Here is a 21687-nt window from a genome sequence, read left to right on the forward strand (position 1 = left end):
CCAGTTCTTGCATTCTCGTCAAAACCTTCGAATGCTATCTCCCGAAGACCGTAGCAAGCTCAGTCCATGTTTCCCGCCATTCTAATTCATCGATCAAACTTCGCGGATTAGAAACCGCGGAAAACTCGTAGTAAACGTGTCGAGTCGGAAGACGGCCCAAAGGGACCTAAAACACGACTCGAGGCCCATCCTACGATTTTCCAAACCAAAAGCCCGTGAACCACAGCATGGTTCACGCTTGGCCCACGAGGAAGGATAAATGTCAAGTTTCCGCGGATAAATACAGAAGTTTTGAAGATAATTGTGAAGATCGGGAAAAATGGAATATCTCCATTTTTATGCTATGACGGCTTAAGGGCAGAAGAGTAAAAGCGTAAATCGACCTTGGAGCTAGTATATAAGGAGTCCTAGGCGAGGAGCAGAAATAAGAACTTTTTCAGAGCAAAACTTAGCACTTAGAGTAATTTAGGCAATTTTCCGTTTTTGTTATTTCGAGCTGCGACTCAATTAGGTTTAGCCGTCTTAGGGTTGCTAGAATTAGGAATCTCGCCGACAGCTCTCGAGCCCAGGCTTATACCTTGTTGTAAACGCTCATACGCAGATTCGGAATAAGATCTTCTCTGCTCTCTTTTCGATTTCATATTTTTATCGTTGTTGTTCTCATGTTCTGATTGGTTGACGTGTGGTAATTAACAGATATCCGGGTCCTCTGAGAAATTAGGGTTTTCCTAGTTTCCTTATTTAAACGGAAATCGACAGTGCGAATTTTGGTTCCCACATTGGAGCATTTTGGAGATATTTGGAGCAAGCACCCAAGATAACCATCGAGATCGACAATCGGTTGATATTGGAGAACTAGATTCGATCAATACATGAGTCATGGTGTCGATCGATAGCGAAGCGCGCAGAAGCCCGTTTGGTCACAGCCGACTTGAAGCCCAAGATTTCACTATTTTACAAGATTTCCCTTGACGTGTTTTACCCTAATTATATAAGCTTTGCCACCATGTTAGAGGCAGAGTGTGCTTTCTTTGTGTTTCATTGTTTTATTAATAGATAGGAGAGAAGATCCAAAGTTATAATTTGTGATTTGAACTCAATTGATATTTATCTTATTTATTCTATGAAGCTTTTATACTTAACAATTTTTATCAATTGCTTAGCCATGTCTGAGTAGTTCTCTTATTAGATTTTAGGGTTTAAATAGGTTAGGAGGGATTAGCCCTAACTATATAATGCTGAGTTGTGATAATCATCTTTAGAATTGTTCATTAATGCATGTGTCTAGATTAGCTACCTAGAACTTGCCCTAGGATTGATTGATAAAAGCCATAGCTAATTCTCATCCTGAAAACATTCTAAATAAACTTTGTTTTTTGCTATGAGCAAGGCGAGAGCTGATCTAGTGAGCTTAGTAAGCATTCATTCAACATGCGCATAAAGTTTGACTAGAGCGCGTCGATCGATATCATACTTGAATAATCAATCGGCGGTGCAAAAGGTGTATCAATCGATACGTCCATTAGAATATCGATCGACACTTTCTATAGATCAATATAACGATAGTTGAGATCATAGATCTAGTTAATAGTCAACAAGTCAATACTTACAAAGGCCGAAAGACTTGTTGATCCAATAGTTGAGCTTTACATTATCATGCATGCAACTCATTAGACATCTATAGGATTATAATTCGAACTTTCCTGAATAAAAACCCTAAGTATAGCTATTTCCTTTTTAAGCACCAAAACCCACAAACTTGCTATTGAACAAATACTTGTTCAATATAAAACTACAATTACTTTCAAACTCTTAAAAACATCTTACTTAACAAATCATATTAGAATCTCTAGGTTCCCTAGCTCCCTGTGAATTTGACCCCTAAGTACTACAACTCGACCTCTTATTTGAGAGAGTATAAATCACTCCATAGGGTAATTTGAGTGGTATCAAATTTGGCGCCGTTGCCGGGGAGTTTTGATCGCCTGTTTTCTAATTTTTGTTAAGTATTCTGACACAATTTTTTTATTTTGGATTTTCAGGTATATGCTGAGCAGTACCAAAAGCAACAAGGAATCTGAACTGATATTCTCACCAGATCCTGCAAGTTTGGAACGCACGATCCGTAAGGAAGCGCGCTCCCTATCGATAGACAACAACACTTCAGTGTCGCTCGATTCTGCTCAACCACCGTCGACCCAGACACCAGTTCCGTCGACAGATTCTCGCTCACCCTTATCGATCAACAATACAAACCTTCCGTCGACTGATACCCTTTAACCAACATCAATCGACATTCCATCTCAGACATTGATCGATACTGAACCGCGAGCAATGGTTCAGGACAACAATGGAGACATGCATGATCAGGAGGGTCATCAGCGTAATGCAGCAGGTCAGAGAATAGATGCTCAGGGGGGCTGCAATCCCTGAGCCTGATGCTACTACTACATGTTCTACCTTACCTATAGATGAGGCTGTGCAACCCATGACGTTGGCTGACTACAACCATCCAAATCGCTACTACACCAACAGATCAGAGATCCTTCCTCCTACCATTGAGAGGGATTTCGAGCTGAAAGAGCAGTACTACACACTTGTGGGACAGTTGTCCTACCATAGACTATCCCACAAGCATCCTATGGACCATCTGGAGAGGTTCGAAGATCTGATTTCTGCTATTAGAGTCAAGGGGGTTTCTGAAGACTACCTATTATGCAAGCTTTTCAGATATTCACTTGCTGTAGAAGCTCTGCATTGGCTCAAGCAGTTACAACCAGGATCTCTTAAATCTTGGAGCGAAATAAAGATTGCATTCTTATGCAATTTCTTTGATGAGGCACGTGCTGAAGACTTGAGGAGAAAGATTGCTACATTCACTCAAGAGCCTGCAGAATCATTCAAAGGCTCTTGGATCAGATTCAAGTCTTACCAGAGAGACTGTCCAAACCATGGATTCAATGAAGTACAGCTACTCAGTACTTTCTACAGAGGCATCGCGGTGCAGTACCAGATGGCTCTTGATGCCTTCCAGCAATGGAAACTTCAACACCAGGAATCCAGAGGATGCAGTCAAAGTAATTAAAAACCTAGCATCCAGTAACAACACCAAGAACACTGATTTTGAGAGGAAGAGATCTGCCACCATCCTTGGGAATGATCAGATGGATGATGTGAAGCCAAAACTGGGCAGTATTCACAAGCTTCTCAAGAAGCAGGCTAGCTTTGTTGAAGATGCAGAAGCTGTAGTGGGTAGAACAGAGGAAGAAGAAGTAAACTACATTGGTGGAGCTGGATTCCAAGGAAACCAGGGTGAAAACATAAACTCCTATGGAAATAGGAGTAACTTCAACCAAAACTCGCAATACCAGAAACACTACAACAACAGCTACATCAACAACAAGAATTTTGGAAGTTCCTACTACTAGAAGCCACCGCCACCTACTCAAGAGAGCAAGATTGAAGAGATGCTCGATAGGGTTCTTTAGGCACATCAGCGAATGACAGTGGACTTCAATGGGTAGATAGATTCTGTCTACACCAACCTGAACACAAACTTTGAGACCTTGAGCTCTCATGTGAAGAAGATGGAGATACAGGTTGTGCAGACAAGAGATACTATTAGGAGGCAGAAAGCTTCAACAAGAGGAGTAGGGGATGATGTGATGAAGCACCACGTGAATGCCATTATTGAGGATGACTTTTGGCAAGTGGTGAAGGAAGAAAAGCATCAAGAAGGCGATTTCGAGGTAGAAAGTTTGATGAGTTTCGGCGGGTCACATTGGTGTCGATCGACACCAACCACCGAGCATCGCTCGACGTACACCAATCAGAATCAATCGACAGACGTACCAGAGCATCGATCGACAACGCCTATGGAATCAACCGCGTCTTGCAATGTCGTGAAGATTCTAACTCACGAGGAGTTTGCAGCAAAACACCCACATCCGCCCAGCCCTGACAATGTCCCAATCGATCGACATACCAACAGCAACGTCGATCAACACTCAGAAGCTAATATCGATCAATACCCATCACCTCCTATCGATTGACGAGCCCCTATCACCTACCGAGTGCAAATGCCGAAGATAGATGTGGCATGACTTAACGCACTCAGGCCCAAACCTAAACCTTCAGAACAACCACCGAAACCTGTCAGGACACCTTCAGATGATGGAGATGATCCTATGGAAGAGGAAAGGGTTTATACTGGAAGAACCCTAAGGAGAAGAAAGGAAAAAGTGGCAAAAATCTGAAGAGGGGGGCTAATGAAAAGGAAAAGGAAAATTTCTAAAAAAGAGTCTTCAGGATTCCTCTGCATAAGACATTCGAAGAAGCTTATTATAGCCACATATTGTGGATGTTCTTCAGAGAAACCAGAGAAAAAGAAGAAGACATTAAGATAATGTTCTGTGAAGCCAGAAAAAAGATGAAGAGCAGGATTACATTGAAGAAGAAGAGATTCTGGGCAATTTGCAATACCATGCACATTACAGGGTATTGAATTCCCACATGCTTTGTGCAACACAGGAGCATCGGTCAGCTTCCTACCTAGGGTTATGGCATACCATCTAGGTCTGCAGGTAGAGCCTTCGCAGGAATTGTTCTCTTTTGTGGATTGTTCCCAGAAGAGTTCATGAGGAATTGTGAGAGACCTAGAGGTGCAGATTGGTAATGCCCTAGTTCCAGTTGATTTTCATGTCTTGGACATCAACTTAAACTGGAACTCTTCTTTACTACTTGGGAGAGCTTTCTTGTCAACCGTGGGAGCAGTGTGCAACTTGTAAACCAACCAGTTGTGTCTAACACTCATCGATCCTAATATCCACTAGGACCCTATCCCAGTCAAGAAGCCACAGACAATCTTCAGAAGAATCAATGATCCAAGAATCATTGCAGCTTACCACTGTGGAGCCGAGTACGAAACTAAATATGAAGAATCGATCGAAACTCACACAGTAACATCGATCAACAGTGGTAACCAGAAATCGACCGATATACCACATGATGAATCGGTTGATAGTAGTCCGAATGAATGGGAGAACGACTACTACAACCCCACTATTAACGCTTACACCAGACGAAATATGCATAGAGACGAGTATGATGAAGACTATGAGGAGAACGAGCTATTGAGTACAAAGCCATCCTTGATGAGGAAGATAAACTCTTACACCATTCCTCTTGGAAAAGGACTGCACGATCGATCGACAGGACGAGCTTGCCATCGATCGACACTCAACCTCAACAACGATGCCGAAAAGGAGCATCGACCAACACTGCCTACTACAAATCCATTGACACTGATCACAACCATGGCGAGACGGAGATTACTCGATTGGTAGTTGGGCAGATGAACACCACCACGAGAGATTAGCAGTAGAAACAATAACCTACACACCAGGAGCAGATAAACTACAATATAGCTTTACATACGAGGAGCTACTCAACATGCAAAAGCGCGACAATACAGATCAGATTCAAGCTGAATCCGCTTGGGAAAGAACCCGATCGATCGACACTCGTCACCAGCAATCGATCGATAAACGTCCTCAGCAATCGATCGACATCAATAATACTACATCGATCGACAACCATTCAATACCGAAAACCACTGTAAGCGAAAAAGATAAATTTGATAACCAGTATCTAACTCCAGATAAATTTGGTATTTTCAGGGACCCTAATTTCTACGCAAAAGCCATAGACGGCCGCACACTACACGAGAGATTGGACATGGAAGCATGTCCAATCTTGGTCACTGATCCTGCAATGGAAGCAGACTTTGACTCAATCTTGGTCACTGATCCTGCAATGGAAGCAGACTTTGACTCAATCTTGGTCACTAACTCCAGATAAATTTGGTATTTTCAGGATCAGTGACCAAGATTGGACATGGAAGCATGTCCAATCTTGGTCACTGATCCTGCAATGGAAGAAGACTTTGACTCAAGAGAGAAATTAGAGAGAGAAAACTTAGGAACTAACTTTTACCTTCAGTTCCAGATACTTGTCTGAAATCTTTGCATCCTGTGATCGATACTCTAAAGGTATAGCATGCACTTTTATATTTATGCTAAGAAATGAGGTTAGTAGAGGGGAATGTTGTGAGAACCGAAATTCGCACAGCCGATTTCCGTTTAAATTAGGAAAGTAGGAAAGCCCTAATTTCCCAGAGGTCCCGGATATCTGCTATTGCCACACACCAAGCCATCAGAACACGAAATAAAGACGATAAAGTATAAGAAATCGTAAGAAGAGAGCAAAGTAGATCTTATTCTGAATTCGCGTTTGAGCGTTACAACAAGGTAAGAGCCTGGGCCACGAGAGCTGTCGGCGAGATTCCTAGTTCTAAAACCCTAAGACGGCAACAACCTAATTGAGTCGCAGCTCGAATAACAAAAACGGAAAATTGTCTAAACTGCTCTAAGTGCTAAATTTGATGTGTAAAAAACCTCTCCCTTTGCCTCTCGCCTAGGACTCCTTATATACTCGCTCATAGGTTGGTTTACGTTTTTCCCCTTCTGCCCTTAAGCCGTCATAGCATAAAAATGGAGATATTCCATTTTTCCCCGTAAGAAATCGTAAGGTGGACCTCGAGTCACGTCTTAGGTCCCTTTGGGCCATCTTTTGAGTCGAAGCGTTTATTACGGTTCTTTTGATAAAGAATAAACTTTCTGTGGTTTTTACCGTAAAGTTTGATTGATGACTTCGAATGGTCGGAAAACATGAGACGGCTTCCCTTTGGTCTTCGGGAGATAGCATTGAAGGATAAACGAGAACGCATGGATTCGTGTCGTATCGACCTTTTGGAAGAGCTCGGTCGCTATGTAACGACCAAGCGGGACGTGCACTCAGTCGCTACGTAGCGACCGAGCTTGGCTTGAGCTCGGTCGCTGCGCTTGGTCGCTACGTAGCGACCGAGCTTGGCTCGAGCTCGGTCGCTACGTAGCGACCGAGACGAACATGCGCTCGGTCGTTAGAATCGTGGATTGAGAGACGAGATTCTAGCGCGCGGTTTGACGATTTAGGCAAAGTTAGGCGTATCGGACGAAGTTTATACTCTAAACTCCGCGGAAGAAAGTCATCGAGAAAGTATATGTTTAAAAATATAATAAATAAAAAAAAATTCTAAGCCCATACTTCTATAAGTAGTGAGCTCTTGTCATTCATTTTCTTCATACCTTCCCTTCTTCAAACCTTCAAACCTTCTCTGACGTTGAGATGGGCGAGGCCACCTCTCCGGCTCCGATTCCAACTTCTCCCGTCGAAGCGCCGGCTTGCGTTGCTAACCATCTCTCTTTCCGAGAGAAACTAGCTCGTCGCAAAGCCGAGAAGGAACCGGTTCGAGCTGGTTCTGAGTTCCCATCCTCTTCTGCACTGGCCGTTGCTCTGGGTCATGGGACCGAGGTCAAGGTTCCGCAAGACGCAGGAACTCTTGCTGGCTCGTGCATTCCAGACACTTCGGCTCTACCTGCCGGATCGTCCACGACTCTGATTCTCGTCGAGGATAAGGAGAGGGCCGCTGAGTCTATGCCTCCTCCTCCGGTCAGGAAAGAGATTGTTCTAGCGCTGCGTTCTCCTAGTGGTGTTCCGGTTGCTCAGCCTAAGGGCCGGAAGAGGAAGTTTACCAAGCTCATGAGTCTATGCCTCCTCCTCCGGTTACCTAGCAACCGTTTTTGACCCCAACAAATGTGAGACATGATTTGCTAAATTGTTGAATTTGGTTGCTAACCTAGGATATTGCATAATGTGCTTTTGTGATTAGGACTTTTTAGATGTGGTTTGCGAAATTGTAGAGGTGATGATTTCTATTTTTAATATCTATAAGTTCCTGTTGTTTTCAAACCTCTTTCAGAGACACTGTCTGTTTGTTTTGCTTGAGGACAAGCAAAAGGGTAAGTCTGGGGGAGTTGATATACCATGGATTTGACCCATTTTTACCCATGGTATATAAGTATTTTACTATATATTTACTATATATTCTATCATATTAGGTATGTTTTCAGGTTCAGAAGTATCTTGGAGTAAAGTGATGATTATGGAGCATTTAGGAGTTTAAAAAAGATTTCATCCGAGTTGACCATAAGAGGTCGATAAGAAGAAGAAACAATCGATCGATGCACATCCAGTGACGCCGATCAATACAGAAGAGAAGCCTCGACAATTGAAGATTATGATCGATCGATGTACATCCTATACCATCGATCGATGTCGAGACGCGGAAGCACGAATTGGTTCCTAGTCGGTGAAGCCTTGGGTTTAACCTAATAGTTTTTAAAAACTCGCCAAGGGTAATCTTGTAATTTGGTGAAGCCTTGGGTTTAAAGTCGGCTGGAACCAGGTCGCGTGTTCCGCGTCTCGACATCGATCGATGATACAGGATGTACATCGATCAATTACTTCTTCGTATCGACCTCTAATGGTCAGCTCGGATGAAATCTCTTTTAAGCTCCTAAATGCTACATAATCATCACTTTATTCCAAGATACTTCTGAACCTGAAAACATACCGAATAGGATAGAATATATAATATATATATACTAAAACATTTTTATTCCATTAATGAAAATTAGTCAAATCCATGGTATATCAACTCCCCCAGACTTACCCTTTTGCTTGTTCTCAAGCAAAACAAACAGGCAGTCTCTCTGAAAGAGGTTTGAAAACAGCAGGGACTTACAGATTTAAAACAAAGAAATCATCACCTCTACAATTTCGCATACCACATCTAAAAAAAACCCTAATCACAAAAGCACATTATGCAATATCCTAGCTTAGCAACCAATTTCAACTAGTCTACAACTCAGCAAATCATGTCTGACATTCTGCTCTACCAACCTCATTTCTTAGCATAAATATAAAAGTGCATGCTTTACCTTAGGAGTGTCGATCACATGATGCAAGGATTTTCAGACAAGTATCTAGGACTGCAGGTAAAAATTAGTTCATAATTTCTCTCTTGAGTCAAAGTCTGCTTCCTTTGCAGGATCAGTGAATAAGATTGGACAAGCTTCCGTGAATCAAAGACTTAATGGTGGTTGCCACCAAGCCCTATTCACTTCTTTTGACCTATATTCAAGAACTGTTTGTGAAGCGAGCCTTGAAGATTGTCGCCTCCAAGTCCCGTTCGAATCCTTTTATTGGAATTTTTATGAATCAAGCCTTATTGGTTTTAGCCACCAAGTCTTGTTCAGACTCCTCCTAACTAGATCCTAAGTCCTAATTAAGTAATGAATTTTGAATTTTATTTTTTTATTTTATTTTTATTTTTATTTTTTTTAAACTAACTTCTCTAGAGTCGAAATAGAGAGAGGAAATGTGATAAATGAATCTACACAAGGCGTTACCTTCCAGACTTGTCTGAAGAATCCGATCCCATGTATACCAATCCCCAAGACAAGCGATTATGTCAGGTTTAGTGTTGGAGGTCAGCTTTGGTTCATTCAAACAATCAAGGCAAGTGTGTATAGTTGACAGGTTGATCCACTTTAGAATCTTTAGTACTATTTGCAATCAGTAAATCTAGAATGATGCTAAAGAATGGTTAGACATTCAAGTGTAAAACAATAATAAGATCATAGTCCCTTTAACATAGCTAAGCATAATTTTATTAAAATACTTTTATTAGAATCATAATAAATTATATCAGTAAACCTCACCCCAGACTTATATTACACTGTCCTAGTATAACAAAGTCGGAGTTATGGTGGAAATAAATCATAAGTTCTCAATGTAACAAGTTAGGAAGATAAACCTGACCGGAGTGGGAATCGATGTGCTTCGGTATGCATCGATCATCGTATGTGATTGTAGGTCAATCGATGTCGACGTCTCGTCCACGGTCGATATGTTGGTAAACATCCTACTTGGGTCTAGCAATAAATCTGAAAGAATGAAAACGATAGTAAATAGTAGTAACTAAGAAAACCAATTAAAATTACCTAATAGTTGGTTGCCTCCCACTCAGCGCTTTGTTATAGTCATTTAGCTTGACTGTGGATGTGTGTGGCTAGTTGGTGGAAAGACAGCTACTTGTTGGGAAACAAGCATCCACCTCATCTCTGCACATTCTGGACCAAGGTGCAATGAAACTTCTAGTGGCCTCATCATTTCTGGTCCATCTCTCATCCATCTTCTGTATTGCATTTGAGATGTTCTGTAGCCCTTCTAGGATATCTTCAATGCTGAACTGATGCCATCATATCTTGTTGTAGGCGTATGCTGATAGCTCGTTCAGTTCCTCATGCATTGACTCCATTTTGTTTTATATCAGCTGCTTGTCGTCTGGTGTAGAAGTGGTATCGATCGATGCAACCAAGTGTCTATCGATCGTTGCTGGTGCAGTATTATCGATCGATTTGGAGCGTGCTCTGTCGATCGAAGCTGATATCTGGTGTTGAGATGCGAGTTACTGCTGAATGGCTTTGACTTTCTTCTGTAACCACTCTGCTTGGCTATCCAGTCCACTGAGTCTGACGTCGAATGGAAAGTTGATGTCATCACACCGCTTCTCAACTCGTTCCTCCATGGTGTCTATAGCTGTGTAAAGCTTTGATGTGATCTGATCAATTTCTACTGTTGTGTAGAGAAGATATGATACCACTCAAATTACCCTAAGGAGTGTTACTCTCATCAAAAGAGGTTCAGATGTAGTACTTAGGGATCGAATCCACAAGGAGCTAGGGAACAATTAAATCTAGTGTTTATTAATTCTAAAGGTTTTAATGTTTTAAATGAAATAGCAATGGTAACTAGCGAGTAAATGATAAATGTAACTTAGGTTGGAAATGATATTAGATGCATGGCCACTATTCAGGTGTTGGAGATTATAATTCCTATAGATGCCTAACTGTTGCATGCATGATATATTAGAGCTCATTCGCTTAACTCAGTGATCAGCTGTCGCATGTACCACTGGTTAACAAACTAGATCTTGTGTCTCACCGGTTAGATGCAGACACAAAAGAGTGTCGATCAATAGTCTATTAAGACGTCGACCGATACACCTTTGCCAACATCGATCGATTGTCAGTTGAGGACATCGATCGACGGGTTCTAGCCATGCCTATGCACGAGTATGAAAATGCTCTACTAAGATTCTAAATTGGCGGTTAGCCCTCTCTAGCAATCCTAATATGATAGATAGATGTCAGGATGGGATAACAAGGGTGCTTGAATATGCAATCCTATGATCAAGTTCTAGTTAGCAAGGCTAAAACAAGCAATGAATACAAACCTATCATGAATATCACAACAAGGCAGATCTATAGTTTGGGGCTAATCCCACAAACCTATCTGAACCCTGGATCTAACAGTTGAACTACTCAGACATAGCAAAACAATTCATATCAATAGAGAAATAAGAACTCATAGAATAGATGAAAAGAAAATAGAAACAAGGAGTTCCAATCACAAGTGATCTTCTCTCCCAAAGTGAAACTTGTAACAAAACTAGGTCTAGAAAAGAAAGAGCTCTCCTGCCGTCAAAAACACTTGCAGTATATATTCTACTAGTGTAAAAACTCGTCAGGGCATTTTGGTAATTTAGCTTGGCCTTGGTCTTTAAGTCTGCTGAATCCAAAATGTCGCGTCTGGTGTCTCGACATCGATCGATGGTACTTCTGTACATCGATCGATATTAATCTTCATCTGTCGAGGTATTTCCTGATATCAATCGCCAGCACTGATGCGCATCGATCGATTATTCTTCCTCTCGTCGACCTCTAAGTGGTCAGCTCGGGTGAAATGTCCTTATGCTCTAAAATGCTCCAAAGTCATAGCTTTACTCGGAAATGCACCTGAACCTGAAAACATACCTAGAAGAGTAGAAAACATAGACATATATATAGTAAAACAATAATATACCATGGATAAAAATGGGTCAAATCCAAGGTATATCAACTCCCCCAGACTTACCCTTTTGCTTGTCCTCAAGCAAAACATATACAGGCAGCTCTCTGAAAGAGGTTTGAAAATATTTGGGAACTTAAGATTTTAAAAACATAGAAATCTTTCCTCAACAATTTTGCAACCACATTTAAAAAGTCATAATCACAAAAACACACTATGCAATATCTTAGCTTATCAACCATTTCTAACATAACACAACTCATCAATTCACGTCTGACATTCCCTCTACTGATTTCATTTCTTAGCATAAATATAAAGTGAATGCTTTACCTTAGGAGTATCGATCACAGGATGCAAGGATTTCAGACAGGTATCTGGAGCTGCAGGTAAAAGTTAGTTCCTAGTTTCTCTCTCTCTAAATTTCTCTCTTGAGTCAAAGTCTGCTTCCATTGCATGATCAGTAACCAAGATTGGACAGGCTTCCATGAATCAAAACTTAATGGTGGTTGCCACCAAGTTCTGTTCACTTCTTTTTGACCTATATCCAAGAGTTCTTTGCGAAAGCGAGCCTTGAAGATTGCCGCTTCCAAGTCCCGTTTCGAACTCATTTATTTGAGTCTTTATGAATCAAGCCTTGATGGTTTTAGCCACCAAGTCTTGTTCAGACTCGTCCTAATTAAACAATAGATCTTACTTTTTTTTAATTATTATTATTATTATTTTTTATATATACACTCTATAACTAATCTAGGGTCGAAATCTAGAGAGAGAAAATGTGATAAATAATCTAAACCAGGCTTTACCTTCCAGACCTATCTGAAGAATCCGATCCCATGTATACCAAGCCCCAAGACAAGCGGTTATGTCAGGTTTAGTGTTGGAAATCAGCTTTGGTTACTTCATACGGTTCAAGGCAAGTGTGTAGTTGATAGGTTGATCCGCTTTAGCATCTTTAGTGCTATCTGCAATCAGTAAATCTAAAATGGTGCTAAAGATTGGTTAGATGTTCATGTTTAAATCAATATAACATTATAGTCCCTATTTTCGATAGCTAAGCATAATTTATTTGAAATTCCTTTTTACGTAAGAATAAAATAAATTATATCAGTAAATCTCTCCCCAGACTTAAATTACACTGTCCCAGTGTAACTCAGCCGGAGTTATGATGAAAAGTGTATGATGTACGAAATGTAACAAGTAAGGAAGATACATCTGACCGGATTAGATATCGATCGATGGATAAGTGTTACATCGATCGTCGTGTGGTTGCCTATGTCGAACGATGTCGACGTCTCGTCGTCGGTCGATATTCAAGTCCTCCTACTTGGTTCTCCTAAATCTGAAAGAGATAAAACAAAAGAAATCAAATGCTGACTAATACAACCGAAGTAAAATACCTAATAGTGGGTTGCCTCCCACTCAGCGCTTGGTTATAGTCATTTAGCTTGACTGTGGTAGTGATTGGCTATTGGGTGGAGAAGCAGCTGCTTGTTGTAAAGCAAGCATCCACGTCATCTCTGCGCATTCTGGACCAAGATGCAATGAAACTTCTTGTGGCCTCATCATTTCTTGTCCATTTGTTATCCATCTTCTCAAGTACATTGGAGATGTTCTGTAGCCTTTCTTGAACGTTGTCAATGCTGACCTGGTGCCAGCCTATGTTGTCATAGGCGTATGCTGAAAGATCTGTCAGTTCCTTTTGCATTGACTCTACTGTCTTGTGTATCAGCTGCTCGCCGATTGTTGTAGACTCGACGTCGATCGATGCAATTATGTGTTTGTTGGTCAATCTCGGCGAGTTGCCGTCGATCGATTTCGCTTTTGTCCTGTCGATCGATGCTGATATCTGGTGTTGAGCTGCGAGTTGCCTCTGAATGGATTTGACTTCTTTCTGTAGCCATTCTGCGTGGTTATCTAGTCCACTGATTTTGTTCTCGAATGGAAAGTAGATGTCATCGCAGTGTTTGTCAAGTCGTTCCTCCATGGTGGCTAGAGCAGTGTAGATCTTGGATGTGATCTTGTCAACTTCTGCTGCTGTGTGAGGAAGTAACTCCACAGGTTTCTTGCCATCGATCCAGGGTCCTCGTAGCCTGTCAATCGATGCTGATTTTACTTGCAAAAAACTTTGATTAGTAATGTTCTCAATATCCTTTTAGGCATCAAGTAATAGACTAGACAATTTGTTTAAATCTATCATGACTGGTGATATAAAACGGTCATGCATAACCTCGTAAGTCCTCAGCCTCTCATTCATTGCTGAGACTTTGGCGTCAAGCGATGTGAAGGTGCACATGTCGATCGATGTGGCTGGATGTTGGTCCTTCTTGCGAATGGTGTCCAGATCTTGCTGTAGTAGCTTGATTTTAGTGCTTAGCCAGTCCACGTTGTTATTGAGAGGGCAGTAAACGTCGTTTATCCTCGTGTCGATGTATGAGACTTCCCATTCATCCCTTTGTTGTGTTGAACATTGCGGTACTGCAGGGATCTTAGCTGTAGGAAGAATGAGGTCGATCGATGTTGCACGTGGTGCGTCGATCGATGCTGAGGTCATAGCTTCCTTCTCAAGTTGCTGACGTAAACTTTCAATTTCTGTCCTCATTTCTGACATACATCTGAAAAGCTCATTGTAGCCTCTATCCAAAGGCTGGTGTGTTTCATCTACCAGTGTTTTGAGCTCCTCTCCCAGTTTCTCCTGAGCTCCACAAATACCAAACACCATCTCGTCGATTTCTTCTTTTGTGTAGAGTTCTGGTGCAAGTATTGTGAGTGTGAAGGAAGTGGCATATTCTGGAAGACAGATGTGGCTCTCCTAAAAAAGAGATGTTCTTTCCAGTATTTTCCTGATGTTGTCCTTTGTGAAAGGTATCATCTCACCAGCTGCGCTTCGTGCGTGTCCACGCTCATCTCTGTAGACTCCATATTCGTCCCTTTGTTCCCAAGTGAACTTTCTGGCTCCATACATGTCGAAAGCGCGGCTCCCACATTCATGCCGTCTATCGATCGACGTCGGTTCATCCATATCGATCGACGTTGGTGTTACCCTGTCAATCGATGTCTCCGTTATACCGTCGATCGATGCTTACCCTTTTGGTTGGCGTGATAGATCTGGGTTGGACTCTGTTGTGGTGACTCCTGTGTGGTTGTTAGGATATGTTAGAATGACGTCTGGAGTGCCACGTTGCTGTGAGAACAGGTTGTCAGGTCCATTGGCTACTTGAAGGATGTCTGCTATGTCCTCTCTGAACACTTGTAAAATCCTTCCATCCATTGCACGTGTGTTGCCATCTGGGTCCCTGAAAACAACAAATTCATCAGGTGTTAGAAAATCGTAATCAATGTTTGCATAATTATTTATTTTAGAAATAGAGAGATTAGGGTTTAGTGTAGCATCGATCGATGTAGATACAGTTACATCGATCGATGGCAGAGTAATTTCTGCAGAACTTGTGTTCTTGAGATGATTGCTCTTCATGGATTTTTCTGTTGATGTAGAAGGAAGAGTGTTCATCTTATTTGCTTGTGTATTTGCTCTGATGTGTGTAGGAGGTTTCAGAGGTGCAAAACTATTTATATAGGTATTTGTAAACCTAGTTAGGGAGGAAATATTCTCCTGCTCCTGATTTTTCGCTGCGGCGCGAATATCGATCGATGTTCCTTTGTGGGTGTCGATCGATGTGAGCGGTTGTTTTGCTGGAAGAGGGTGGGTATCGACTGATGCGGAGTGCACAGCGTCGAACGATGTTGGAACCGTGTTGGTGAACTTGTGTATTTCAAGTCTTTCATCCTGCAAAGACATTTCTATTGCACGTTCTTTTCAGTAATCCTCATCGTATTCCTCGGTATGTTCCTCATTAGGTGAAGTAATTACAGTGTCAACTGCAAAACTTTCATGGAAACCACTGTCTGCCCAACTGCCTATGGAATAATCATCATGTCCTCTCCTGGTTGGAGGTTGGAAGGCAAAATGTTGGTAACAATGATTAGGTGAAGCGAAATGGTCAACTGGGTGCATTACGTCGAGTGACGTGTTGTTGCGGTCATCGGTCACCGTTGACACATTGGAATCGATCGATGGAAAGGTTGGGGTGTCGATCGATTCCGAGTACTCTGTTTCGTACTCCGATTCATACTCTGCTCCACAATAGCATGCGCCAATGAAGCCAAGTTCTTTCCCATAATCCACAGAATTAATTACCGTTCTCTTAGGTCGGATGAGATCGTAGTGGATGTTTGGGTCTATGAGCGTTAGACACAATTTTTTTTTGTTCATGTCACATACAGCTCCTACTGTAGCTAGGAAGGATCTTTCAAGCAGAAGTGAAGAGTTCTAGTTAAGCTCGATGTCTAAGACATGAAAATCTACAGGGACAAGGGCATTACCAATCAGTACCTCCAGATCTCTTATGATGCCTCCTAATCGTTTCTCTGAAAGATCCACGAAGGTCAAGGATTCTGTTGAGGGTTCGATGGTCAAACCAAGCTGGTCTGCCATGATCCTAAGGAGGATACTAACTGATGCTCCTGTGTCACACATTGAATGGGGAAATTCAACACCCTTGACTACGCATGGTATTGCGAAATTCCCAGGAACACTCTTCTTCGTCAATGTGATCCTGTGTTTCATCTTTCCTCTGACTTGATGAAACATCCTCCTAATGTATTGATGTAATCATTATCGATTGAAGGTAACCGCACTCGGTATATCAGAGGTGCCTGTCGATCGATGGGAGGTGTGTTGTGACGATCGACGTCGGACTCACTCTGTCGATCGATGGTTGGGTTAACCGATCGATCAATTTTTTCATAGAAAGGGGAGGGTGGGTGAGGATGCTTAGCTGCGAATTCTTCATGAGTTAGAATTCGAACCGCATTGCATTCAGTCGATTTGGCAGACGACGTTGATCGATGACTAGAGTAATCCGTCCATCGATCTTGATCATGGTCTGTCGATCGATGCGAGTTCATCGACATCGGTCGACACCATTGGGATCCGCCTAGACTCATGGAGCTTTCGATTTCGAAATCTCCTTCCTCAAGCTTTTCATTTCTCACCACTTGCCAGAAATCATCATCTATGATGGCATTTACGTGGTGTTTCTCTTTGTCGGCTCCTGCCTCTCTAGCGAAAGCTTCTTGCCTTTTTATAGTCTCACCCGTCTGAATTACTTGCGTTTCAAGTTTTCTCACCTGAGTCCCTAAGGTCTCGATTTTGGTGTTCAGATTGTTATAGGCAAAGTCTATTTTACCATTAAAATCCACGGTGATTTGTTGTTGTCCCAACAGTACTCGATCAAGCATCCCTTCGATCCAGAGTCTGGTGTGGTGGATTATTCTGGTAGTAGGAGTTCGAGTAGCTTTTGTTGTTGTTGAAGGGTTTTTGAAATTGTGAACTTTGGTTACTTCTTTGACCATTTCCAAAGAAGTTTATGTTTCCGCCATGGTTTCCAAATTTCTGGAATCCGGTACCTCCGATGTAGTTCACATTTTCTTCTCCTTCCGTATCTGCAACTTCTCCTTCAGCTGAACAGACTTGCTTCCTAAGAAGCTCGTGCACCACATCTAACATAGCTCTTACTTCGTCCATCTGGTCCTTCCCGATAGAGGCTACAGACTTCTTCCGTTCAGAGTCAGTGTTTTTGGTGCTGCTGCGGTTAGCAAGGATTTCGATAAGTCTCACAGCTTCCAACGGATTCCGAGTAGTGAAGTTTCCTTCACTCGCAGTATCAAGAGCCATTTGATACTGTAAGGCGAGACTTCGGAAGAAAGTGCTTAACAGCTGCACTTCGTTAAATCCGTGGTGTGGATAGTCTCGCTGGAAGAACCTAAATCTATTCCACGCATCTTTGAAGGACTTTCCAGCCTCCTGCGAGAATGTGGAAATTTTGTTCAAAAGTTCTTCTGTGCGCGCTTCATCAAAGAAGTTTCGTAAGAAAGCATTCTTGATGTCGGCCCAGGATGTTAAAGATCCTGTGGGTTGCTGCCTAAGCCAGTGCATCGCTTCTCCATTCAACGTGTATCTGAAGAGCTTGCACAGCAGGTAGTCTTCGGGGACTCCTTCCATCCGAATAGCAGTGATTAGATCCTCGAACCGTTCCAGATGGTCCATAGGATGCTCGTGCGGTAACCCAGAGTAGGGTATCTGCGACACGAGAGTGTAGTATTGAGGCTTCAGCTCGAAATTCTGCTTCTCGATCTCCGGAAGTCGAATAGCTGATCTGTTGGAATAGTACTCATCTGGGTGATTGTAGTCGGCCAGTGGTTTCGATCGAGCGTCCTCATCTACAGGTTGAGCAGCTCCTGTAGCATTACCATCAGGGATTACAGTCTCCTGAGCGTCTATTTTCTAACATGTTGCATTACGCAGATGACCGTCCTGGTCATACAGGTTTCCCTTCTCGTCATGTTTTAGAATAATAATGTTTACCATTTTTGATGACACGGTATCGATCGACGTACGCGGTGTAGTATCGATCATTGTCGAACGATTGGGATCGATCGACGATGAAGGTCTGGTGTCGGTCGACGGTTGATTGTGCATATCGATCGACGACGATGTTGTTGGGTCGAGCGATGTTGAACGTTGACCTCTACAGATGGTGCGTTCCAAATGAGCAGGATCGTGTGAGAAAAGCAAGTCTTTCTCCTTGTTGCTTCTGGTACCGCTGGGCATGCACCTGAAAAGACAAGAAAAAGATTATTAGAAAGGGGGTAGAGAAAAGAATAAGAATCAATAAAACTAAATCTAATGGCGATCAAAGCTCCCCGGCAACGGCGCCAAATTTGATACCACTCAAATTACACTAAGGAGTGTTACTCTCATCAAAAGAGGTTCAAATGTAGTAGGGATCGAATCCACAAGGAGTTAGGGAACAATTAAATCTAGTGTTTATTAACTCTAAGAGTTGTAAATGTTTAAATGAAATAGCAATAGTAACAAGCAAAGTAACTAGTAAATGTAACTTGGCTGGAAATGATATTAGATGCAGGGCCACAATTCAGGTGTTGGAGATTATAATACCTATAGATGCCTATTTGTTGCATGCATGATATATTAGAGCTCAACCGCTTAACTCAGTGATTAGCTGTCGCATGTTTCACTGGTTAACAGGCTAGATCTCGTGTCTCAACGGTTAGTATGTCGACAACGAAAGAGTGTCGATCGATGGTCCTATTGGGACGTCGACTGATACACCTTTGCCAACGTCGATCGATAGTCAGTTGAGAACATTGATCGACGGGTTCTAGCCAGGCCTATGCGCGAGTATGATATGTCCTACTAAGATACTAAATTGGCGGTTAGCCCTCTCTAGCAAGGTCAGGATGGGATAACAAGGGTGCTTGAATAGGCAATCCTATGATCAAGTTCTAGTTAGCAAGGCTAAAACAAGCAATGAATACAAATCTATCATGAATATCACAACAAGGCAGATCTATAGTTTGGGGCTAATCCCACAAACCTATCTGAACCCTGGATCTAATAATTGAACTACTTAGACATAGCAAAGCAATTCATAACAATAAAGAAATAGAAACTCATAGTATATATGAAAAGAAATGATAACAAGGAGTTCCAATCACAACTGATATTCTCTCCAAAAACTCTCTCTTCTCTCTAAGTAAAACCTGTAACAACAAAGGTCTCTCTGCCGTCAAAACACTTAGGCAGTATATAATCTACTAGGTTAAAAACTCGTCAGGGCATTTTCGTAATTTGGCTTGGCCTTGGGTTTTAAGTCTGCTGAATCCAAAATGTCGCGTGTCTGATGTCTCGACATCGATCGATGGTACTTGTGTACATCGATTGATATTAATCTTCATCTGTCGAGGCATCTCCTGGTATCGATCGTCAGCACTGATGCGCATCGATCGATTGTTCTTCCTCTCGTCGGCCTCTACGTGGTCAGCTCGGGTGAAATTTCCTTTAAGCTCCAAAATGCTCCAAAGTCATAGTTTTACTCCGAAATGCACCTGAACCTGAAAACATACCTAGAAGAGTAGAAAACATAGATATATATATAGTAAAACACCTATATACCATGAATGAAAACGGGTCAAATCCAAGGTATATTATAGAGCTGTCGGCGAGATTCCTAGTTCTAAAATCCTAAGACGGCAAAAACCTAATTGAGTCGCAGCTCGAATAACAAAAACGGAAAATTTCCTAAAATCACTCTAAGTGCTAAGGTTGCTGTGTAAAAGCTCTCTTCTCTGCCTCTCGCCTAGAACTCATTATATACTCGCTCCTAGGTCAGTTTATGCTTTTCTCCTTCTGCCCTAAAGCTGTTATAGCTCAAAAATGGAAATGGTCCGTTTTTCCTGATCTTAGTGATTATCTTCGAAAATTTCATATTTATCCGCGGAAACTTGATATTTATCTTTCCTTGCGAAGCAACCATAAACTGTCATACGGCTCATGGGATTTTCTTAAGAAATCATAAGTGGGCTTCGACTCACGTCTTAGGTCTCTTTGGACCGTCTTTTGACTCGAAACGTTTATTACAATTTCTTCAATAAAAATGAACTTTCTGCGGATTTTATCGTAAAGTTTGATTGATGACTTCGAATAACGAGAAATATGAAATGGTTCAGCTACGGTCTTTGGGAGATAGCATTAAAGAGTAGACGATAATGCATGGATTCGCGTCGTATTGACATTTTGGGAAAGCTCGATCTCTTCGTAACGATCAAAATGTGCATGTGCTCGGTCACTATGTAGTGACCAAGCTTGGTTCTGAACTTGGTCGCTACGTAGCGACCGTGCCGTGTGCATGCTTGGTCTCCGCGTATTGATCGAGTTTGGCTTGTTCACGGTCCGATTATCATGCTCGAGCTCGTCCATGGCCAGTCGGATACGTGTCCGTTGACTTGGCACAATTTGTATTTGGTTCGACTGAGATTCGAATAAGATTTTACCGCAAGGCTCTTCGTAAATATTTCTTTACAAAGATTACTTTTCGTAAAAAAATTAATGCTGATTTTTACGGACTTTCAGACATTGATTCCGTCGTGACCGATTTTGACTCCAACACTCGGTCGTTACGTAGCGACCGAGTCGTGTTTGTGCTTGGTCGCTACAGAGCCCACCGAGCTTGGCTTGTGCTCGGTCGCTACGTAGTGACCAAGACGTGTGCGTGCTCGATCGCTATTTAGCAACCGAGCTTGGCTTGAACTCGGTCGCTACGTAGCGCCCCGAGTTTGGCTGGAGCTCAGTCGCTACGTAGCGACCGGGCTTGGCTTGTCCGTGGCCGATTTGGATATGTTTCTGTTTCCTTCGGACAATCGATATTTAGTGGTTCGATTGAGATTTGAACAATATTTTACCGCAAGGCTCTTCATAAAGATTTCTTTACGAAGATTACTTTTCGTAAAAACGTTCATGCTGATTTTTACAGACTTTCAGACATTGATTCCATCATGACCCGTTTTGACCCCAACATGGATGATATCTCTGAGTTAGCTGAAGAATCTTTCATAGACCTATGCTCAGATGATCCCCTGGAAAAAGTACTCACGTCTAGTGAAGAAGAAACATTTAGTGTCGACAACAGAGCTGGGGAATAGACACGATTAATGGACGCAAGTATGGAAATAGAAAACGTTGATAACATAGAGGATGACGCTTCGAAAATCAACTTCGATCGATATTTAACGAAGGATGTCAATCGACAACCATCCTCCCTGGAGGAATGGGATCCCGAAAAAGCACCAAAGATTGAGTTAAAGCAACTACCCGCTGGACTCAAATTTGCTTTTCTCTATAAAAATTCCTACCACGTAACCTGACAAATGAAGAACTTGCGTTGCTATTAAACAAGCTGCGCAAATATAGGAAAG

At 42.0% G+C, this 21687-nt stretch overlaps 1 long non-coding RNA gene across 1 annotated transcript; it reads left to right on the forward strand.

Annotated features, from left to right (window-relative positions):
* Positions 1-593: 593 nt before the first annotated feature.
* On the forward strand, positions 594-10771 carry LOC117133409. Its single transcript, XR_004457189.1, has 3 exons — positions 594-6793; positions 7561-7563; positions 8384-10771. It is a non-coding gene; the product is annotated as an uncharacterized LOC117133409 (long non-coding RNA).
* The last annotated feature ends 10916 nt before the right edge of the window (positions 10772-21687 follow it).

Source organism: Brassica rapa, chromosome A01 (assembly GCF_000309985.2).
Source record: "Brassica rapa cultivar Chiifu-401-42 chromosome A01, CAAS_Brap_v3.01, whole genome shotgun sequence".
Classification (NCBI taxonomy): Eukaryota; Viridiplantae; Streptophyta; class Magnoliopsida; order Brassicales; family Brassicaceae; genus Brassica; species Brassica rapa.